The sequence below is a fragment of the Pipistrellus kuhlii genome, unplaced genomic scaffold (assembly GCF_014108245.1).
Source record: "Pipistrellus kuhlii isolate mPipKuh1 unplaced genomic scaffold, mPipKuh1.p scaffold_m20_p_5, whole genome shotgun sequence".
In the NCBI taxonomy this organism is placed as follows: domain Eukaryota; kingdom Metazoa; phylum Chordata; class Mammalia; order Chiroptera; family Vespertilionidae; genus Pipistrellus; species Pipistrellus kuhlii.
The window spans coordinates 65,024,658-65,047,165 of NW_023425551.1; positions in this window are offsets into that span (position 1 = coordinate 65,024,658).

Genomic DNA, 22,508 nt, shown 5'->3' on the forward strand with positions numbered 1-22,508 from the left:
ATGGGGTGACCAGGCCGAGAGAGGGGTTAGTGAGGAGTAACCAAATGACTGAGTAGCAGGCTGTATGGGGCAACCAGGCCAGCAGGGGTGGCAGTAAGGAGCGACCAGGCCAGCAGGGGGGGACAGTGAGGGGCAACCAGACTGGCAGGAAGGGGGTGTTGGGGGTGACCAGGCCAGTGGGAGGTTGGGGAGCAGTTAGGGGAAATCAGGCAGGCAGGCAGGTGATGAGCTATGAGTCAGTGATCCCAAATTGTGAGAGGGATCCCAGTTTGGAGAGGTTGCAGGCTGGGCTGAGGGGACCTCCCCCACATGCACAAATTTTGTTCACCGGGCCTCTAGTAATTTCTATAAGTAGCAAGTTAAACCTAGCTCTTTGTAGAACACTAGAGGCCCAGTGCATGAAAATTCATGCACTTTGGGGGGAGGGGGTTCCTCAGTCCAGCCTGCACCCTCTCACAATCCGTTACCCCTCGGTTAGGGTCCCTAGTCCTGGCCTGAGATCAGGGCCTATCAGGACTTTACTTCCCTGGGCTTCAGGAAGCTGGCCCCACCCCTGCCGCTGCCACTGGTTGTCCTCTCTCCCCTGCCACCGGTGGCTAAATCTAACTATAATAGATTTTTAAGTACTTATTTTTAAGTACTGGTGGTCTCCCTCTGCAGGCAACAGGCTGGGGTGCAATAGCTTCAATGGCCTGGGATTCCCTCTTTCTTTGCTTGGGAGGGGGTCCAGCCCAGTGAGGGACCATCTGCCTACCTGATCAACCATAAACCCTCTGCTTGCCTGCCTGATTGCCCCTTACTGCTTGCTTGGGGGCAGGGCCAGCACTGACTTCCAGTTGGTCAGCCTCCAGTCATTACTGGTCGTTACAACCCAGGGTTATTATATATTAGAATACTAGAGACCCAGTGCATGAAATTTGTGCACTTGTAGGGGGAGGTTCTACAGCCCAGACTGCATCCCCTACAGTCTGGGAGCCATTAGGGGATGTCTGACTGATGGCTTTAGAGAAAAGGAGTTGTGTTTTAGCTTCAAGCCTGTATCTGGTATTAAGCTACCAGTTGGACATCCTTAGCACTGCCACAGAGGTGGGGGTGTCTCCCACCACTGCTGCTGCACTCGCCAGCCATGAACCCAGCTTCTGTCTGAGCAGTGCTCCCCCTGTGTGAGCACACTGACCACCAGGTACAGTTCCTGCATTGAGCATCTGGCTCCCTGGTGGTCAGTGCATGTCATAGTAACCGGTAGTTCTGTTTGGTCTATTTGCATATTAGCCTTTTATTATATAGGATGATGTGTTATTATGGGCAAGGCCTCTAATTCAATTTTTTAGGTAGTTAAAGAGAGGGATAGAATTTTTATTTGAGCCTGAAGCTAAAGTTGCCCTTAGCTAAAAAATCTGCATACCACTGAGATACATCTTAGTGAGGCTCATTCTGAACCCCAACACTCTTCTGTTATGTGTATAAGTATTGGGAATCATCTTATCTATTTAATGAAAGGAATCTTTTGTTATGTTACAATGACCAACTTTATCTCATGAGTTGTGTTTTGGCTTCAAGCCTATATCCAGTATTCATGCAGCAACTTCAGCTCTTCCGTTCAATATTTACCTAGTATATCTTTTTTTTTTTTTTTCCCCCCTCTAAAGCTTTCTAGATTTTTATGTATTAGATAGAAACAACCCATGGCTGAAACCAGTTTGGCTCAGTAGATAGAGTGTCGGCCTATGGACTGGAAGGTACCGGGTTCAATTCCAGTCAAGGGCGTGTACTTTGGTTGCTGACACATCCTCAGTAGGGGGTGTGCAGGAGGCAGCTGATTGATGATTCTCTCTCATTGGTGTTTCTATCCCTCTCTCTTCCTCTCTGTGAAAAATCAATAAAATAAAAAAAATTAATGAATACAAAAAATAGTCTGGCGAAGGCCTGAAAGGGGCAGGTGCAGGGTGGAGGAGATCAATTGGCAGGGACACACACACACCCTAAAACAAAGGAACATCTATAATACTTTCAACAATAAAGATACATTTGATACATTTTTAATAAATAAAGGAAAATATTGTATCTTAATTGAAAAGTTTTATGTGAAATAATATTAGTAACTGCTCTACACTGTACTTTATATTCTCAGCTCCTCTCAAATTGATGTTAATTGATCCTATGTTCATTGACTGCAGGACTGACTTCTGCCATGCAGGCCCAGCACTGACTGCTACAGAGGCTGCTGTCAGACCCTGCTTTTCTCTCCAGGCCTCTGTCCAGGCCTGATCATAGCCCCCTCAGCAGTCAGTGCTGGGTCGCCTTGGCTGAGACATTGCTGCCCAGCTGTCAGTGCTGGGTCGCCACGGCAATCCAGGCCTGCCTGCAGGACTGATTTCCAGTAGGTTGAGCATCTGGTTTTTGTGCATGTGATGTATCCAGGGTTTTTACAATATTATATTAGGATTACAAAAAAAAAAGAATAGAAACTACTCCTTGATGAGACATTTTAGGCATTAAACTGATTCATTTAACTATAATAGATTTTTAAGTACCTATATTATACATAGTAATAATGAAGAGAACATTTGATCACAATATATGCATCTTTTCTGAAAATCTGTGGTATTCACTGATTGTTTTTATGTGAGGGATCCTTAAATATGAGAAATAAAATCAGATTCTAAAAGAATACAAACAACTTTTCAGAAGTTGATAAAATGTTAGGAGTGGAGCGCATGTTATCAAAGAGCAAAATGATAAGTTGAGCAGGAGTATTTGCATTAATAACAGTTCTGTAATGCTTACTGAAAAGAGAAATTGTAAAAAGCACCCGCCTATCACTGTCTTCACCTTTACTGAAAATAATTTTTAGAGAAAAGAATGTCAGGAATGCCAGGTGTTTGTTACTGGAAATGAAATATCCCTTGTAGTAACATATTATATTATTTGCAAATGTATCTTTTCTTCAACTTTGCATATGTAAAATAGCACACCCCAGAAAAGTTTGTTTTGTCTACATGTCCGAAAGTGACTTAGCTGACACCAGGTGCCAAGGCTGAATGAATGTGTCCTTCCACCCCCTATCCTAATGCCCAATGTGAGGACATTTGGAAGTAGAGACTGCATAGTGAAAAGCTCATGAAGGTGGAGCCCTCATGAATGGGATCGGTACCTTTAAGAGAGACCCAAGAGAGCTCCCATGTCTCTTTTGCCATGTGCATGCACAGAAAAAAAAAGAAAAAAAAAAGAAATAAAAAAAAAGGCCATTTATGAACTAGGACATGGATTCTCACCTGACATCAAATGTACTAGTACTTTGATCTTGGACCTTCTGGTCTCCATAACTGAGCAATAAATCACTATTGTTCATAAGACACCCAGTCTATGGTATTGTTAGAGCAGCCCAAAGTGAAGAAGACATCAGGCCATGCCTAAGGTATCTGCAGTCTGGATGTTGTCGATTCTGGTTATTCATAGAACTGAGTATGAAGATTTTTAAGCATACACAAGCCTTATCCAGACTTTGCTGAATCATAACCTTCAGAGGAGGGGCCTTTTCACCAGCACTTTATTGAGAGTGGCACAGGTGAGTCTGATGGGTAGCCCAGCTTGGTCACTACTGGTGTAGACCAAGTCTCCTACTCAAGAATGACAGTGGAAATCAAAGCCAATTATATTGGGGCAAGGCATGCTTTCTTATCCCTATGTTAAAGAATGCAGGGATTAAGCAAAATAATTTACCTGCTTGCTCCAGGGAATATTTGCTTTTGAAAGATAAGTCTGTAGAGCAACTAAAAATGCTTACTTGTGAAGAATAACAGTTCATCATCAAAACTGACTTCAAAACCTTTGCCTCCTTGTGCCTGTAAGTCCAAAGCTATTATGTGATAAAATCTTTTAAATCTTGAATAGCTCTTGCCTTGTAAACTGACCTTTAAATTTCCCAGCCTGAGGCCCTAATGCATTATAAGTGTTCTCCTTGACTCCCTCTCTTCCCAGAAATTACTAAGCCAGACAAAGGCATTATGTTATATAAACTAAGCTTCATTTGAACCACAGGTAGTTTTGATGAGTTAGAAGTCAAAGTTAAATCAGCATCACTCAACTGCATAAATTATATGTTTAATAATTATTATATTTAATAAAAAATAAAATAGGGTTTAGTGAAATACATGATTCTCCTAGGTACAGACTGATGACATGAATTAATAGGGAGATTTTCAAATTTTCCCTTGTTTTCCCCCATCCATAGATGGTTTTATTCTTTGGTAAGCTCTTGCAATGCTACAAGCTTCAATATTCCAGAACATCCTAGTTTGACAGCTTCACCCAAATCAGCTGTCCAAAAATTTTAAGATGCTTTTTCTCTTGAAAACCTCTAACTGGTGAAGCATTGAGCTACTCCCAGAAATCCAAAGTCCCTGATTGTTTTCCTCATTAGGGGTCATTCTGTTACTGTCCCTATCTATTAATGTATGTGCTAAACCAATTAAGAAAATATTATCTATAGCAATTAGACAGTTATGACAGTTACTTCAGCTTCATCTTTGTATCCTCCTTGAAATAACCTGTTTCTATTTATTTTACATAAAATAGTTTAATATTACTTTATACAAATTCTAAATCTATGACTGAATTAAGATACATATTTCAAAAATTCCTAAGAAAATATATCTGAGCTTTTAAAATGAATTTCCAAAAGGGAAAAATAGTCAATATAAGATATTATCACCAAAAAAGAAAGAAAAAAAAGGAATTTATATAAAAAAAATAAAAATGAAAATTACCTGAGAGGAAGAAACACTGGGACTTCCTGGTCTACTTATGAATAAGTAAGAATATTTGTGATTGAGGAGTCTGTATTTTTAAAAAATATATTTTATTGATTTTTTTTAATGAGAGGAAAGGAGAGGGATAGAGAGTTAGAAACATGGATGAGAGAGAATCATTGATCAGCTGCCTCTTGCACATCTCCTACTGGGGATGTGCCCACAAGCCAGGTACATGCCCTTGACCGGAATCGAAACCGGGACCTTTCAGTCTGCAGGCTGTAGCTCTATCTACTGAGCCAAACCGGTTTCAGCGAGTCTGTATTTTTAAAGGGCATGTATGTATAACAGAAAACTAGACTAAGATGATATAAGAGTCTAAAAAGGAAAGGCGAATTTCAGAACATTTATGTTGCCCCACAAAATAAAATTAAAAATATTTCAAAGCTAAATTTAGCCATAAAGTCCTCTTAGATTATGTGTACTGTACAAAGAAAGAAAAAAACAAAACAAAAACAAACAAACAAAAACACTGGTCAGAGCAGTTATATCCATTCATGGCAGTGTGTGGTTAAAGGTAAGAGTTCTTAAAATATTTAATTCATCCTCAAATTCCCATATTTAAGATAAAAAGATAGACTTCAAAAATAAATTTCACTATATGCATTTATGATCCTTTATTTGAAACCTTGGGACATGTCTGGTCTGAGATGATAAAGAAGGAAATTACTTAGAAAAAGCCACAGCAGTTAAACCCAGGGAGGTTATTTACCTCTAAGGAACTGAAGTCAATCTGCAAGTTCAGGTGTAACTATGACACATGACATAGTATAGGCTAGAACTCTGACATATTTTTAATAAAATGAGCATTAGATGTATTCATTATAATTTATTTCTGGTTTTATTTGATGATAATGTTAAAATTAGTAGTAAAGACAGCAAAAATGTGCATTTGATAATATTTTAGAATTTGTGTAGGTAGATATAGATGTTGACACATAAAAAGATTGGTATAATGGAGTATATATTTTAAACCTTTTAAATTTTACTTTTAAAAACCTTTTAAATATTAATGCTTGTCAAAATTATTTGTCATTTCTTTTTTTAAAAATATATTTTATTGATTTTTGTGCAGAGTTTAAGGGAGAGAGATAGAGAGTTCGAAACATCAATGAGAGAGAGTCATCAATCAGCTGCCTCTTGCACACCCCCTACTGGGGATATGCCTGCAACCAAGGTACATGCCCTTGACCGGAATTGAACCCGGGGCCTTTCAGTCCCCAAGCCGACGCTCTATCCATTGAGCCAAACCGGTCCCAGCAATAATTTGTCATTTCTACATTGAGAAATAAAGCATGATTTAACTATCAAACTAGTGTTAAAATTTTAATATTTTAATCCAAAAATATTCTTATAGCTATAATATTTTCATACAGTACTATTTTCTTCAGATAAACTCCTAGAAGTACATATTCTGGGTCTAAGGTTTTTCACATTTTTAAGGTTTTTCTTTCATTACTTAAATTGTACAAGTCTTATTGATAGACCTTTGTTGATGACAAATGTAATAAATTACATATGTGAAAAAATAAAGACAAGTGGCAGTCCCTTTACTACTTTACAATATGATATTTTAACATATCAGGTTGTATGAAGTTGGCAACAGATGAGGAAGTACTAAATATAAGGTCAGAAGACCTCCATTAAACTCCCACAATGTCACCTACCACTAGTCTCTCAAATAATGCATTGATCTCTTTCAACCTCTATTTATCATCTTTAAAGTTGGATTAATAATACCTAAGATAGCAATCTCTCATGCTTGTTTCAAGGATCAATATGAAACAAAGGACATAGAACACTTAGAAAAATATATGAGATTTTAACTAAGGACAAGGCTGAATGGAGGTTACAGCCAGACCTCAGGAGCTCAAGTGTGACTGAGAAGTACAGGAATCGGAACAGTATTCTTAACCATCCACAGACTTCAGAGAGACAGCGAGAACCAGGAATAAACCACTTAGCCTTAATGACCTAGCAACTAGTTGTGGAAGGCATATGACATTATCTCCAGCACATTCTATTGGTTGAGACAATTTCAAAGGCCCACTCTGGTTCAAAAAGAGGATACACCTCTTGATAGAGGTATAGTCAATGTCACATTGTAGTTCGCCATATGGAATGCAATATATCTTGGTGAGACCATCTTTGATAATATAATGTGATACAGAGCCAGAATATACAGCCCCCTAGAACTGTTTTCTCCTCCTCCACATAGCTGTGAAATACACTTTTCTTCCTAGGAGTTGTCTTTTAGGTAGATACCAGAGATGGTGATATGGGGTAAAATAATCAATAAATCTGAGTGATTAAAAAGGCTGAGCATTATAAAAAGATAACTTGAAAAATTTTAATATTAACTATGTTCTAAAAAAGATTGTAATCATTTTTATTATAATCATTTTACTACTCAATGGGTGAGTATTAAAAGCAAAAAAATATAGCATTTTTTTTCTCATCAATGCAATATTTTCTTTTACCTCTTGAGGACATTGATTATAGTTCCTTTGACCTACATTGGAAGAAAAAATCATTTTAGTCATACATAAAATTAAAAACACTGCATTTTCTCAACACCTTAATTCTAGTATAAGTTAAAGTGTTACTCTGGTTATTGTATTACGTTTGCTTAAAAAAATTACCTTAAGTTTAGAAATACTCTTCAATATTGTAAAATGTCGTTTACTTATACTTCATATATCAAGTTGCCTGATGAGGATTAAAACATTAAAATTGTGGAAGTTGGAAAAGTCTCATTTGGGATTCAAGGCAGACACCTTTGAAGTAGGAAAATGGTTGTAATTTTCTAGACCTATTAACATGCATCTATTAAACAGATAACATAATAATTTTTGGGGAAGTTCTAAAGCTATGATTTTGATATCCTGGACTAAATAGCTAATATGGTAGATTTGAGGGAAACTTCCTGTCAGGTATTAAGTTTGTCCTATGTGCCCTAACTGGTTTGGCTCAGTAGAGCGTCCGCCTGCAGACTCAAAGGTCCCAGGTTCGAATCCGATCAAGGGCATGTACCTTGGTTGCAGGCACATCCCCAGTAGGAGGTGTGCAGGAGGCAGCTGATCAGTGTTTCTCTTCTCACTGATGTTTCTAACTCTCTATCCCTCTCCATTCCTCTCTGTAAAAGAAATAAATAAAATATATTAAAAAAAAAAAAAAAGATTGCCCTACCTGATTCATGCATGCCAGAGTGAAGAAAATGAAAGTTCTCAATATGAGTATATCTAGTGATAAAAGGACATAGGGAGATAAATAGCTCCTCTTTCCTCAGATCAAGAGACACCTGGAGATTCTTTTTACTCTGGAGCTGCCATTCAGGAGCTATGATGGGATGTCTTCTGTTCAGACCTTTCTATTTTATTTTGTTCCACTTTTAGGTTTTGTTTTGTTCTACTTTTTTGTTTATCTGATTTTGTCTTTCATACCCTGTACTCAAATCCTTATTTTAGATATCATATTTATCACTTTCAGAGGTTTTTCAATTGTTCATGTTTGTAGCATTTTTTTTTTCTCATCAATGCAATATTTTCTCTTACCTCTCGAGGACAGTGATTATAGTTCCTTAGACCTACTTTTTCTCCAAGCACTTATTTTAAATTTTCTTATTTTGTGGCTATCTTTGAGTTGGAAATTTTCCTCAATTGCCTGTTTAAATGGTGCTGGTTTTATTGAAGAATGAGACACCAAAGTTAATCAGTAGCTTAGTGTCTGTGGGTGGGGTTAATGAACTGGAAGGCTTTCTTGGTGGGTAGTAGGATGAACAGCTGGCTTTTCTCTAACTTTCCGTACAAATATTGATAAACCCTGCCATCAGAGAAGGATCCTCTAGTATCATCGCAGGGAGGACTAAGGCTAGTTTAGGAAAGATATACAGGTTTCTCACTATTCCATACGCACAACTTTACCTATTCTCTCTATGAACAACTTTGTTCTTTGGCCTCCTGTGTGCTTGACTCTTTATATCTAGACTTATATGGAGGGGGAGTAAAGAGGCATAGTTATCTGTGTTTGCTCAGGTTAAAAGCCTGATGGTAAAGTAATTCCCTTACAATCAACTCTTTGCAGACTCTCACATTCTGCATTGCATGTTGCAATTACTTCCTGAAGCTTTCTGGGGATCCATGCAGTGAATTGCCTTGCTTCTCACCAAACCACCCCAGCAGTTGCAGGAACATTAGTAATCCTGTATTTCCCCGCATCTGCCTTATGGCATTACATACTGGGATAAGAGAGTTATACAACTCTCTTAGTTTCATTTAAATTCAGAATTTGTATTTCAGTTCTTTGTTATCCTTGATGGTCTAATTTTTTAAAGGAGAAGGGGAAAGATATGTTGACTCTACTCTATTGAAATTGTAAGCCTCATGTATATGTAAAATACATTTGTATAAAATTTATACATATCAATATATATGTATATATTAGAACAGCTAAATTAAAAAAAAATCCAGAATTCTACCAGTGATAATCACTCAAAATACATATTCTTAATTGAGAGATTTGTTCTCATTCTATCTCACTGACCTAAAGTTAATTGTTAAACCACCCAGTGCCTTAAGATATTATCTAGCTAAATAAAGAGGTTACACCAAATAAATTGAAAGGTAAAATACACCTTGTAGAACCAGTTTGCCATTTAATGGAATGAAGCATCCTGATAGTGTCAAGTATATCTCTATATTTATTACTCCTATTTTTCTGGAAGGTGTTTACAAATATTAGAAGGCAGAACGTACAGACTTTTATTCCAAAAATTGATACTTGTTGTCTATACAAACTAAAATTATAAACAAAAATCCCCATACAATGGAGAAATTAAAAGTTGTTAGTCGTTAATTGCTTTTCTAGAAAAAAAATTACCCATAGTTTCCATTTCCACAGCTCAGAAAACAATAACGCTGTGAAGCTCTCTTAAACTACCTAATTAATCAATCATGATTCATAACATTCAAAAATCCCTTCACAACCAGGCTGTGTATTACTTATCCTTCTCTCTCATGGTGCCCAGATAACTATTTGCACAGTTGGCTCTTAATGAAAGGATATCAAATACCTGAAAAAATATAATATCTCTGACTATATTTTGGCAAGCAGGTATTTTTTTCCTTCCCTTTGATCAGATCAATTTATATTTAAACTAAGATATGAGAAAAATTAACTTAATGTGCAAATGGCATTTGCAAGTCTAAATAACGTCCAGTTGGCTTGGCTTCACTCTACATAAGGGTGCTTCTCTTTCATACAAAAAAAAGAAATATCATTTCTAATGTGTGAAAGATGATTTTCATTTTAGTCAGGTTTCAGATACAGTTATTAACTATTTTATTTTTTATTTCTTCAGGTTCTCAAAATTCATTTTCCCAGAGAAAATCCAAGCAACTACAAGTGATAATTCAAAAGTAAAACAGGTAAAATATACTTTTTTACAATCATTATTATATGAATTTTCTTAGTTTTGTTGTATAGCAATGAAATATATTGACCTTATTTTGTGTAAATATAAGTGCCCAATATTACTTCTAATAAGGAATTTAAAGATTTTGTTGAATGTATTGGGGTGACAGGTTGCAAGTGTATAACTCAATAAAACAACATCTGCACACTGAATCACTCATTTCTTACTCAAAGTCAAGTCTCCTTTGTCCTCATTTATACCCCTTTGCCACTTCCACCTACCCTACCCTCCCTTTTCCTCTGGCTAGCACCTTATTATTTTTTAAAATATGTAAGAAGTAATGTATTTGGAATAAATCAACTTTCATAAATATTTTAAATTTAATGATTTATGTATTTCTAGACAAAATAGATTTATTGCATAAAACAAAAGACAGATAAGCCAAAACAAGGAAGCAGAGATAGAAAAAGGAACTTAAAACCATAACCCCAAAATAGTCAAAGATAGGCACTGCTTACATTTTGTTCTAGGTTTTATGCATGATAGGTACTATATTTAAAAACAAAGAATTGCATGACTCAATTATACTAATCGTCAGAAATGAGCTCTGTCTATTTTTCTCAGTCTTCTGAGTAAGCCTAAGAATTAAATGCCTGCCAGAGCTTGCCATACACCATCTAAATAGGCACTCAGAAACTCAGATTCCACACAAAGAATGTATTGTGGATGGAGGGGATGAGCCTGTTTCCTTCAACCCACCATCTTGCTTGCACAACGTTTTTCTTTGGAAGGGATTTAACTGGTAATTAACGGGAAACCCATGACTCATTTTGGACAAAGACTTCTGTCTACCTAAACTCCTAACCATCTTTTCAAGTTAGGAAATCATCCAAACACATAGGATGTGCAATCACTCTCAGCCTGAGATCATCCATGGTTTAATCAGGGATTGGCAGTCCATGGTTTATGGTACATGTTCAGCCTGCTGCCCACTTTTTATGGCCTGTGAGCTAAATATGGTGTTAATTTTTTTACATGGTTGGCAATAAATTTTAAAAAAGAATAATATTTTATAACCATCATATGAAAGTTCTATGAAACTGAAATTTCAGTACCATAGTTAAGTTTTATTGAAACAGCCAAACCCATTCATTTATATGTATGTGTGGCTGGTTCCCCACTAGACAGAGTTAAGTCATTGAGACAGAAATTGCATGGCCTAAAATACTTTCTCTCTGGCCCATTACAGAAAAAGTTTGCTGACTCCTGGTTTAATCTTTTTATCCTGCTTCTGATAACAACATCAGGGGCTGGTCCTCCCTGGCCTATCTCCTGGAAGTTTGATATTTTAAAATAAGAAGTTTAAGCCTATTTGGCTCATTCAACCTAAGACTAACTTATTAGATTGGATGCGTATTTTTGAATTTGTTCAGCTTCTTTATTTTGAATATTATAATAAAGCAAAATTCAGCAGAACTAAAACAAATAGGGAGGCAGCTGCTAAAGAGTACAACATTTATCCACTGACTTGATTCAAGAGTGTACTCCAGCCATAAGCATCATTCACTTTCTTATGATCTTTATCTCATGGTGAGATAATCATTGAAATATCACTGTTTTAAAATTCCCCTCTTTAATTGGCCTATTCATCTTTTAGTATTACTTCTTAGACGCTGAAATCTATTTCTTATTGTCTCACTGATTCATCTTAATTAATGAGACAAAGTTGAGAGGGCCTGGTTAATGTCAGTAGTCACTGATGACTTCAGCTTTTTTATCCCAGGATTTGCAGTATATAAACAAATGTGAGGTGTACATTTCTTCATCTCTTAAGGCAAGATCATCACCTTAACTTAACTTTCAAAAATTGTGGGAGATTTTGGTGTACACAAAAATGCACACACACACACAAAAAAAATCAGCAGTCATTTGAAATTGTATTTACCATAATCTGGAAAAAAAAAACTTGAGTATATCTTCCTTTAAGTTTTGAAGAGACACACTTAGTTTATCACCAATATTTGGTACTTATTATCAAGATGCATATATAATACAGTGAAGTACATACTTTTGTTGTTTCTGGTCATATTATTACAAACTCAATTCTGAGACTGGGTACATAAAAAGCTTCATGGCTAATGGAAAGAGGAACTCAGAACTATGTAGGTTATTGACAGAGACCTTCATTTTCTTTGTTCATTTTCTGCTTTTACTTTCAGGAGAGGTAATTAAATTTGATCAGTTTTTCACCAGCCAAAATGGAGTGCCAATATGAAATAAAGCCTTAGAAATAGTTAACCTTCATAGATTACATAGATATTTGGTTACCCAGCATTTTTTGGGGGGTGAGGGGCGATGCATCATGCCTCCCCTCTTTCACAGTAATATCATTCCAGCTATTTGGTTTGTTTAGAATGAATATTGCCACCTCAATGCCAGAAGTAGCCATTTGATCCAGGCCTGGCCAATATTCCTGGCCTTTGATTAGGTCAGACATGATCATGTGGCCATATTCTAGGCAGGGAATATTGTCAGGGAATACTTTTTAATTTAAGCACTTCCTTGACAGGGAATACTTTTTAATCTAAGCTCTTCATTAATTAGGTGTGTGTTTTTTTTACCCCACTAAACAAATACTAATGAATATCTTTATGTGCCACGCTCTGCTTTGTTCCGTTTGAATCAGTGAAACCAAACAGGACAAATATTTCTGCCCTATGGAGCTTACATTCTAATTGGGATTAGAGATGGATAACTTGCTATAAATAAAATGCCTATGTAACATTTAGTATATTAGGAAGAAATAAGAGTCTAGAAAAATAGAGCAAGGCAAGTGGGTTTAGGAGTACGGGATTGATGGGATGCAATGTTAAGTACAGTGGTGCCTCACACAACGAACTTAATTCGTTCCAGGAGCAAGTTTGTTATGCGAAAAGTTCGTTATGTGAAACGCGTTTTCCCATAACAATACATGTTAAAAAAAACAATTCGTTCTGTAGCATAAAATATGCTAAGATGACATAAAAAAAGATAAATTTTTTGTTATTATTTTTATTTAGATACATCTAAAAACATAATTTAAAAAAAACACACACACACACACACATTTTTTTAATTTTAAGACAGACTAAGTAGAGTCTACCGAATCTTGAACATCTTCATCCATTTTCTGCTTTTTGGCCGATGGTTTCATGAGAAACCTGTCCAAAGTCGTTTGTTTTTCTCTTTTCTCCAACATCTGCCGGAAATAACGGACAAGAGTATCGGAGTAAAGATCGTTGATCCTGTTTGCTTCAGCTGAATCCGGATAGTGGGCATTGGTAAACTCCTGAACTGCTTTCCATTTGACCAGGATGTTCTTGATGTCAGCAGTTGGGATTGGTTGATTGTTTGATTGTTGCTCGTCGTTATCAGATGACGCTTCCCTTTGAGCATTGTCCTGTTGCTGGACCAGAAGTGCTTGGAGCTCTTCAGTTGTCAGCTCTTCTTCGTGTTCCTCAATAAGCTCCTCTACATCCTCTTCCTCTACCTCTAATTCCAACCTTTGGGCCACTGTGATGATGTCCTTCACCACTTCTGTGTCATCAACTACTGCTTCTTCCTGGGTCCATGAAGGCACAAGCATCTTCCAAGCAGAAATGAGGGTCCTTTGTGACACTTCTTCCCAGGCCTTCTGTATAAGTCGTATTGCCATAAGGACATCAAATTTCTCCTTCCAAAACTTTCGGACAGTCGTATTGTCTCCACCAAACTCGCATTCTTCAAACACCTTATTAAAGAGGGCTCTAGTGTAGAGTTTTTTAAAGTTCGCAATAACTTGCTGATCCATTGGCTGAAGAATGGATGTGGTGTTTGGTGGCAAATACTGCACCTTGATAGTAAAAGGATAATTTTCCTGCAATATTTCCTCTAGGTCTTTTGGGTGAGAAGGGGCATTGTCAAGTATCAGAAGGGCTTTGAGCGGCAGTTCTTTTTCCAGCAAGAATTTCTTCACGGCAGGAGCAAAGGTTTCCAGAATCCATTCGTTGAAGATAACTTGTGTCACCCAGGCTTTTTGATTGGACTTCCAATGGACGGGCAGTTTGGACTTAATAACGTTATTTTTCTTGAAAATTCTTGGATTTTCAGAGTGATAAACCAATAGAGGTTTGATCTTGAGGTCTCCGCTGGCATTAGACGAAAACATAAGGGTAAGTCTGTCCTTCATGGCTTTGTGTCCTGGCAATTTCTTCTCCTCTTTTGTAATGAAGGTTCTGCTCGGCATTCTTTTCCAGAAAAGACCCGTTTCATCGGCATTGAACACTTGTTGTGGGCAGTATCCTTCATCCTTAATACATTTTTGAAAGTTAATAGAGAACTTTTCTGCTTCTTTCTTGTCAGCACTGCCAGCCTCACCATGCATAGTAACGCTGTGGATTCCACACCTTTTCTTAAATCTAAAAAACCACCCCCTGCTGGCTTTGAATTCTTCTTCATTATCTTGATTGCTGCTACTTCCAGGGACGTTTTTCTTTAGATCGTCATAAATTCTCTTGGCTTTGTGACAGATAATATCTTGGGTTGTTACCTCACCTTTCACCTGCCTGTCCTTAATCCAAATCGCTAATAGCCTCTCCATTTCCTCGTGGATTGAAGACCCATGTTTTTCATGAAATAGTTTTGATACTCTTTTGGCTACTTTGGCTGATTTGATTGCATCCTTATTTGTCAAAATGGTGAAAATGGTGGTCTTGCTGAGGCCAAACTCTTTGACGAGGTCACACTGTTTTACCCCACATTCACTCCTTCTAATTATTTCCTGTTTCATTTCAACAGAAATCACCTTCCTGCTTTTTTTAGAAGCCATGATATAAAAAAAATATTGAGTTTAACTTAAAAGGACGACTGCCGTGATACGTGCGTGATTTAATTCGTAATGAAGAACGATTGCCGCGATACGTGCTTAAGTTAAGCGCAGTGACTAACCACTGCCTGCAGTGCCTGCGCGGAAGGATGCAATACATAGGCAGCGATCGTGGAAGCTCGGGCGAAGCAGTCGTGGAAGCTCGGGCGAAGCAGTCGTGGAAGCTCGGGCAAAGCGGTCGTGGAAGCTCGGGCGACTTCGTTGTGTGAAACGAAGTTCGTTGTATGAATCATGAAATGAAGTTCGTTGTGTGCAGCGTTTGCTGTGCGAGGCGTTCTTTATGCGAGGCACCACTGTAGTATGATAGATAGCTCTTATTAAGATAATGACATTTGAGCAATAACTTGAAAGAGGTGAAGGAGTTAGTGGTGCAGATATTTGAGTATAAAGTGTTGTAGCTCTGACACTGATGATATTATCAAAGGAAGATAAGAGAAATAAAAAAAGTGTGATGTTATGAAAGAAGATATAATCAAGTTCTAGCCACCTTATTTTTGGGTGAAGAGGACCTGTATGATATTGAAGCCAAGCAATGCAAAGAAACTATGTTAAAGCAAATTTGTTTGGCTTCCATTCTTACTCCAATCCTAAACCACTTCTGCTTAGGACAATGGATTTGGATTCATTCAAAATAAATGTGACAAGAATCATAGTTACTTGAAGAGATGAGTTTTATTTTAAAGTTTTTCCTAAAAAATGGAGCAGTGTAATTGATATATATATATTTCATTTGTCTTCTACATTAAAGACTTTTCTTGTTAGACTCAGCATTTCAGCATTTTCTTTCTAGCTCTATACTTTCAGAGAATTATTTTATAATAATAATTAGTTCACATCCAACCAAAAATACAACCCTTTCCAATTGAATTTCAACCAAAACATTTCTGTAACTAAAAATATCTTCCAATCATTTTGAAGCTAATTTCTCATATTATGATCTACTCTTGTTACAGATATTCATATACCTTATAATATTTTTATACCTTATTTATACAACTACAATAAAACCATTTTTTAGTGTTAAATTTTGTTTTCTTTCCTTTGCCTTTAGCTAGGTCCTCAGTTGACCTGGAGTCCTTGCTTCATGGGATAGCATGGACCATAATTTCTAAGAGGTGTAGAGGTAAATTTCTCAGTGACATTCAGCAGGACATTTAAAAAGCTACCCCCAAAGACTCCTAGTTCACTTATAGTTTTTTCAAGCCCTGTTTTGGGGTAGCAGACTTATTATCCCTACCAACACAGTAACGATCCTTTTTACTAACCATTCTTACTGAGCAGGTCATGAGATGCCAAGATTGTAAGGGGCCAGCCACAATTTACAATTTAGTTGAGCCATTTGTATAATTTACATAAAATATAAATATTAAGTGTGTCTCTTTTGGAATTATCACTTTCATATCTATGACTTCATAATGCAGAGGTTAGAAGAATATTTTGAAAGTGAGACATGAGGTAAGATTTTTAAAAGGCACCACTACTGCTACTACTTCTCAATTCCTAGATCTATGCACTTAGCTATGAATGGGACAGCATCCTATATAATAAAGAGGTAATATGCAAATGGTCTTTGTGCCATGAAGCATAACGACCAAAAGCAGGAGGAGGGGGCAGCACTACAGGAGGGCGGAGCAGCGAGTTATAAGCGGCTGTGGGCCAGATGGCCAGCTGAGGCAAGCAGCAGCTAGCTATTTGGGCACAAATTCATGTGCAGGGCTACTAATTATAATATTAATATATTAGTTGTTGTTTCAGATCATGTATCACACAATATAAGACAAGGCAGATTTTTCCATTATGGTGAATGAAGGGACACTGTGAATGAGGTTTTAATAAATCAAGTTATTATTATATAAGGCCAACCACTTATACATGGTGTGAAAATAGTAGTTCCTTTCATGGGTTTTGGATTACTGCTTTTATTTTTGGGAAGTGACATTAAAAGCAACACTAGTAAAAATAACTTGGTGATGTATGAGATATTCAGTAAGTCTATTTTGATAGACAAAAAAGAAATGGCCACAGGAAACAAAGTTAGATTCCAAATAGTGTTTTCTAAGAAGGGTAACTAATTGTCATATTTATTATATAGAAGACATGAGGTAATCAGCATGCTATATTAGTGGATAGGTGTTTTCTACAGAGTATAGTGCTCTATTAGAAATTCAAAGCTTCTTCTTGGCAAAGTTGACCTTCAGTAATGGTTGCAGTCAGAATCACCTTAGTAAGGAGAAAACAAGCCACTAGATCCAAATATAGCCTCTGCTTTTTTTTCTGGTGAGATAACGAGGCTCTGGCCTCTCTTAAAAGATTTATCCACACAGTGTTTGTCCAACACCTTAGGATGCAAATCCTCTAACTGTAGTCCTTTTAAGTTCATGATAATTTAACCAAATGCCTGCCACTCTTTCCCCCAAAGAAAGGTAAGATGGCATCTCAATCTAAACTTCCAGGCATAACAAACTGCAAATGTCCCACTTGAAATTTGCTGAATGGGAGGATTACCTCATCACATTATCTTTTAAGCTCACTCTTATGGTTTCTAATGCTGTATCAATCCACTTTGGGGTAATGCTGTCACATGTTGCAAGATTTCCTATAAGCATATCTTAAAAACTTTATCCTCATTAATGTGAACAAAGAGAACTTTCTATGAACTCATAGGGATAGGTTAAGAAAAAACAGCAATATCACCTACACAGTGTTGATGAATATTGGGAGAATTTGTTCACTTAGTGTTCCCAGACCCTTGATCCCAAAAGACCACTTCCATTGAAGGGTGGACTTTATATGAGCATATCCAAACTTAAGGTTTTGTTATAGGATAGTGAGAAAATAGAAAAATTCCTAAGCAAGTGGAATAGGGAAACAGTGACAAGAAAATTAAACAAGGCCAAACAGTTTGGGGAGCTTGCAGCTAGCTTTTTAATAACAATCCATTATTTTCCTAAAACCAAGGACACTTTAGACTCGAGCAAATGGCTATATATTGTTCCTCACTAGAGAATGCAGGAAGGGAGTGGGGAAAGGAGGGGGCATATTAATGCAAGCAGACAATCAAAGCATGAAGCACCCTAGAACTGCTAAGGCAGGAGCGGGGAAGGAAAGAAGAGGCACTGTTAAAAGCCTGCCTCCGTAAACAAAGAAGGCAGCCATTTTTTGCGGGGAAAATAGGGACAGTTTTATTTTACTCTCTGAAAACAACCATTTGCCAGGTGCTGCTCATAAATTATGGGAAAGGCATAAAGTAAAAGGAGAGATTTTCAGAGTTAATTTGTACCAACACGTTTGGCAGAGGAATATGTAACACCTTGAATCCCTACCAGACTGGCTTTTCCAAATATGTAGTTCATAGGTAGTTCAGTTGATTTGTCTTCTTGCTTCTTTAATAAATCTGCTTGATTTAATTTTAAAATTAATTGCTTTATCACAAGGCAATCATCTGAAATCACTTGTTTGAATTCATTCATACGAGAAGACAAGAACTGAAAAGGGGACAACCCTCTCCCTCCACTCAGGGGACTGTCTGAGAGCACCTCTCTGGTATCTGAGAGAGGTAACTGTAACAGTTTAGTGGATCATATAATAGATAATAGGCCACAATAGGCAATTCATAATTCAAGGTCACTTGTATTTTAGGATCAGGCTTTGCACACTAGATGCTTGTCTTGTGGAATATCAAGTAATCTTTCTCAAAAGGGAGACAGTATTCGTCTACAAGATAATTTCGTGTCTAAACTTCAGGGGCCACATTTAAAAGTCCTCCTTGAGCTTTGATCTCTTGAGATTCTTCTTTGTTAGAAACTATGGGTCTCCCCAAATCAGCAGTGTCATAGGCACTAACCAAGAGCAACTCATACTAGGCCCACTTAACATTATTCAATGGTTCTGTAAAGTATGCAGAGTGGAGCATAGTAGAACAGCCAACATACATTATTAAACAACAAAGGCTATCTAGGAGGAAATATAAGATGCTTCCAAATTAAGAGGGCAATACAAAGCTATATACATATACCTCCTAAAATAAAAGATGTAAAAACTGTCCTTAACCTTGGAGAGGATTTCCCCCATAGCCTCACACTGATAGGAACTTCATTAAGATACATATTCCTATGGGCTTCACTCTAACACTCGTGTGTGTGTGTGTGTGTGTGTGTGTGTGTATGTGGTGGTGGTGGTGGTGGTGGTGGTGGTGGTGGTGTTTCAAATAATTTAGAATATTTATAACTTCTTGTTTCCTAGTGCCAAGTATTATCACTTTGATAGAGAAGTGTAATGCCCTATGATGAAGAGATGGCCCATATTTTTGATGACCAATTCATATATAATCCTTGCTGGTCAAACATAGGTAGTATATAGTATGTTCCCTAAAAGACATGTTTGAAAACACATGCAAAAAAATAAACATGCTGAGTTGTTAAACTCAGGTTAATATCCTGAGATCACTATGTTTTTCCCAGACCCAAGTCGAGAAGTAAAAGAGAGGTAATAGAAACACCATACACAGGAAATCTCAGGTAGCAACTGAAGTCTCAAAATGTTTCTGGGAATAGAATGTTACTTCAGCTTATAAACAGAGTAGATAAAAGGAGCACTCAAGGCTTTCTCCTGGTCAGCAATATCCTAAATCCATCCAACATAATTTACTTGATGGATTCAGGAGCCATCAACTTGATTTTGCTTTTTCAATTACTAACTCTATGTTCCTGAATTTGGAACACAACTATTGGGGAAAATATAAACTATTTGCCCCACCTACTGTGAGATAAACTCAGTCACAATAATTTACCACTTGATACTGTAAGCCTCCAGTGAACGACTTGGTCAATGTCTGAAACTTTTAAAGCATCCCTGATCTAAACAATAATCATATCTTTATAATTTTTTGAGTTCTTAAAGAGAACAGATAGTGTCAAAAGTATTTATAAAAGTAATGATAACAGCCTTTTCTAGAGGTTCTAATTGTGTCCAGTTTTGTTACAACTAAAGATACCAAGTATCCTTATCTTTAATAATAAAATATAATATCTACATTTTCAGAATTCTCTGTTTTTAAATCCTCACCCTATGATATGTTTTTCATTGGTCCCAGAGAGAGAGGAAAGGAGAGGGAGAGAAACATTGATCAGTTGCCTTCCACTGGGGATTGAACCCACAACCTGGGAGTGTGCCTTGACTGGGAATTGAACCCATGATCCTTTGGTACACAGGATGATGATTCGCTAACAACTGAGCCACATCGGCTAGGGCTCCAAAACTTGAGTATTTTATATACATTATCTTTATTCTCACAATAACTCTTTTGAATAGTATTCCTATCCCAACTGTATATTTGTTTTGAAGAGACTGAGGTCCAAGTCACACTGCAAGTATAAGGAGCCCCAGCATTTGAATCCAGGCTCTTTGCACTACACTGATAGTATAATGTCTTGTTGGTATGAAAGCTCCCCTTTCACTAGGTCAGGAAATTTGCTTGATTATACAGATCAAATAGAATCTGAGAGAATACTTCTAAATTTCATCCTATACTTTCTTAGTATAACCAAATATCTACTGTTACCATGTTCTAAAGCTGGAATAGCATGCCCTCTTCTTGCTCTTTCTGAAAGTCACTATCTTCACCTACTGATTCTGATTATTTTCATTATAATCAACAAGTCTCTTGAGGTTGCAGCTTCCTCCGCAATGGAGAAACGACAAGAGGTCATTAACCCCCCTCCCCCCTGCCCTGGAACTTTCCTTTACCAGATTCTCTGAACACAGACAGACAGATAGGGCTGTGTAGAAAACATAATGTGGACTCTGGGAATCAGGTAGATGATAGATCTACTAGTTAAGACCTCTACCCCCAAACTATTGAATTCATTTTCCTAAATTATGTCAAGATCTGGCTCTTTACAGCAGATAGGGCCTAGTGTAATTGCACATCACTTAAAATACCGAACAGTTAAAACTCTTGAGCACTGTCCAGAACAGTGCTTTAATGTGCCTTCCTGGTGAGTCAAAAAAAAAAAAGAAAGAAAGGAAGCATACTCCAAGTACATGCTTTTGTCTCCTGGCCAAGGTTCTTTTAAAATCAAAAACCACTTCATCCCTCCTACCTTCTTTCAGTACTCTGGCAACTTATACAACTCTTCTTGGGTACATTTTTACTTTTAAGGTATGGTTTTGCATATTGATTCTGAAACCAGTGACAAATTCCAACTCTTTTTACTAGATATGCCTCTAATTGGAAAGATCATCTTAATGGCAACAACAACAACAACAAAGATGGAAGGGTTTACGGGTAGGAAAATGACTATAAATGCTCCGGTGTGTTAGGCAATCTACTCTAAAGCTTCATTTAATTCTTCTCAAAGTCCATACTTCAGTAAAAAGAAATCTAATTTTATTAACCAGAAACTTGACATTAATCATGAAAGAGTAATGTGAATTCAGCATTCCCTTATATGGTCCTCCACTGCACTGCCTGGCATATAGCAGTGGAGCACTGAATTAGAGGTGAAAGTGTTGGTTTTGTTTCTAGAGTCAAATGGTTGTAACAGTTAGGACACCTTCTAGTACAAAGGACCTAATTTAATGAAATTCAACATTCCGGATTTGTTTCCTTAAAACGGTGGTCGGCAAACTGTGGCTCGCAAGCCACATGTGGCTCTTTGGCCCCTTGAGTGTAGTTCTTCTATAAAATATCAAGGCCTGGGTGAGTCTATTTTAAAGAAGTATCATTAGAAGAAGTTTAAAAAATTTGGCTCTCAAAAGAAATTTCAGCCGTTGTACTGTTGATATTTAGCTCTCAAAAGAAATTTCAGTCGTTGTACTGTTGATATTTAGCTCTGTTGACTAATGAGTTTGCCGACCACTGGCCTAATACAACAAAATTCTGGAGTAACGCAGTTCCACTGTTATTACAAGAGCTCAATAGTGTCACCAAGAACATGGGCTCTTCTCATGTTCCTTTTGGATCATACTCAGTGGGTTGGCTCAGCTTTAGTCTTGCCCCTTGTGGTAAAAAGATGGCTACTGCAGTTCATAGTATCAAAGGAAAGAGTTATTTATCTAAAAATTCTATTATTATGCATAAAAATCTTTCCTATAAGCTAAGCAAGCAGACTGTCTTTCAAGTCACAATTCCTGGCATGCCTTAGTCACAGATAAAGCAGACAAAATGAGTATGTGACATTTTAATCTTTGTCCCTTTAAAGAGCAGAAAGGAGAAGTCATTATTTATATGAGAACTCAGCATATTTGACACAATACTGGAACTCAGTTTGGTTAGCTACAGTCAGAATATCTGAATACTGTTTTCTCCATGTACATAACATAGTGCCACCAGAATTGTCTGTTTAACCAGTTATTTTTCCTCCTCATAATCCACCATACA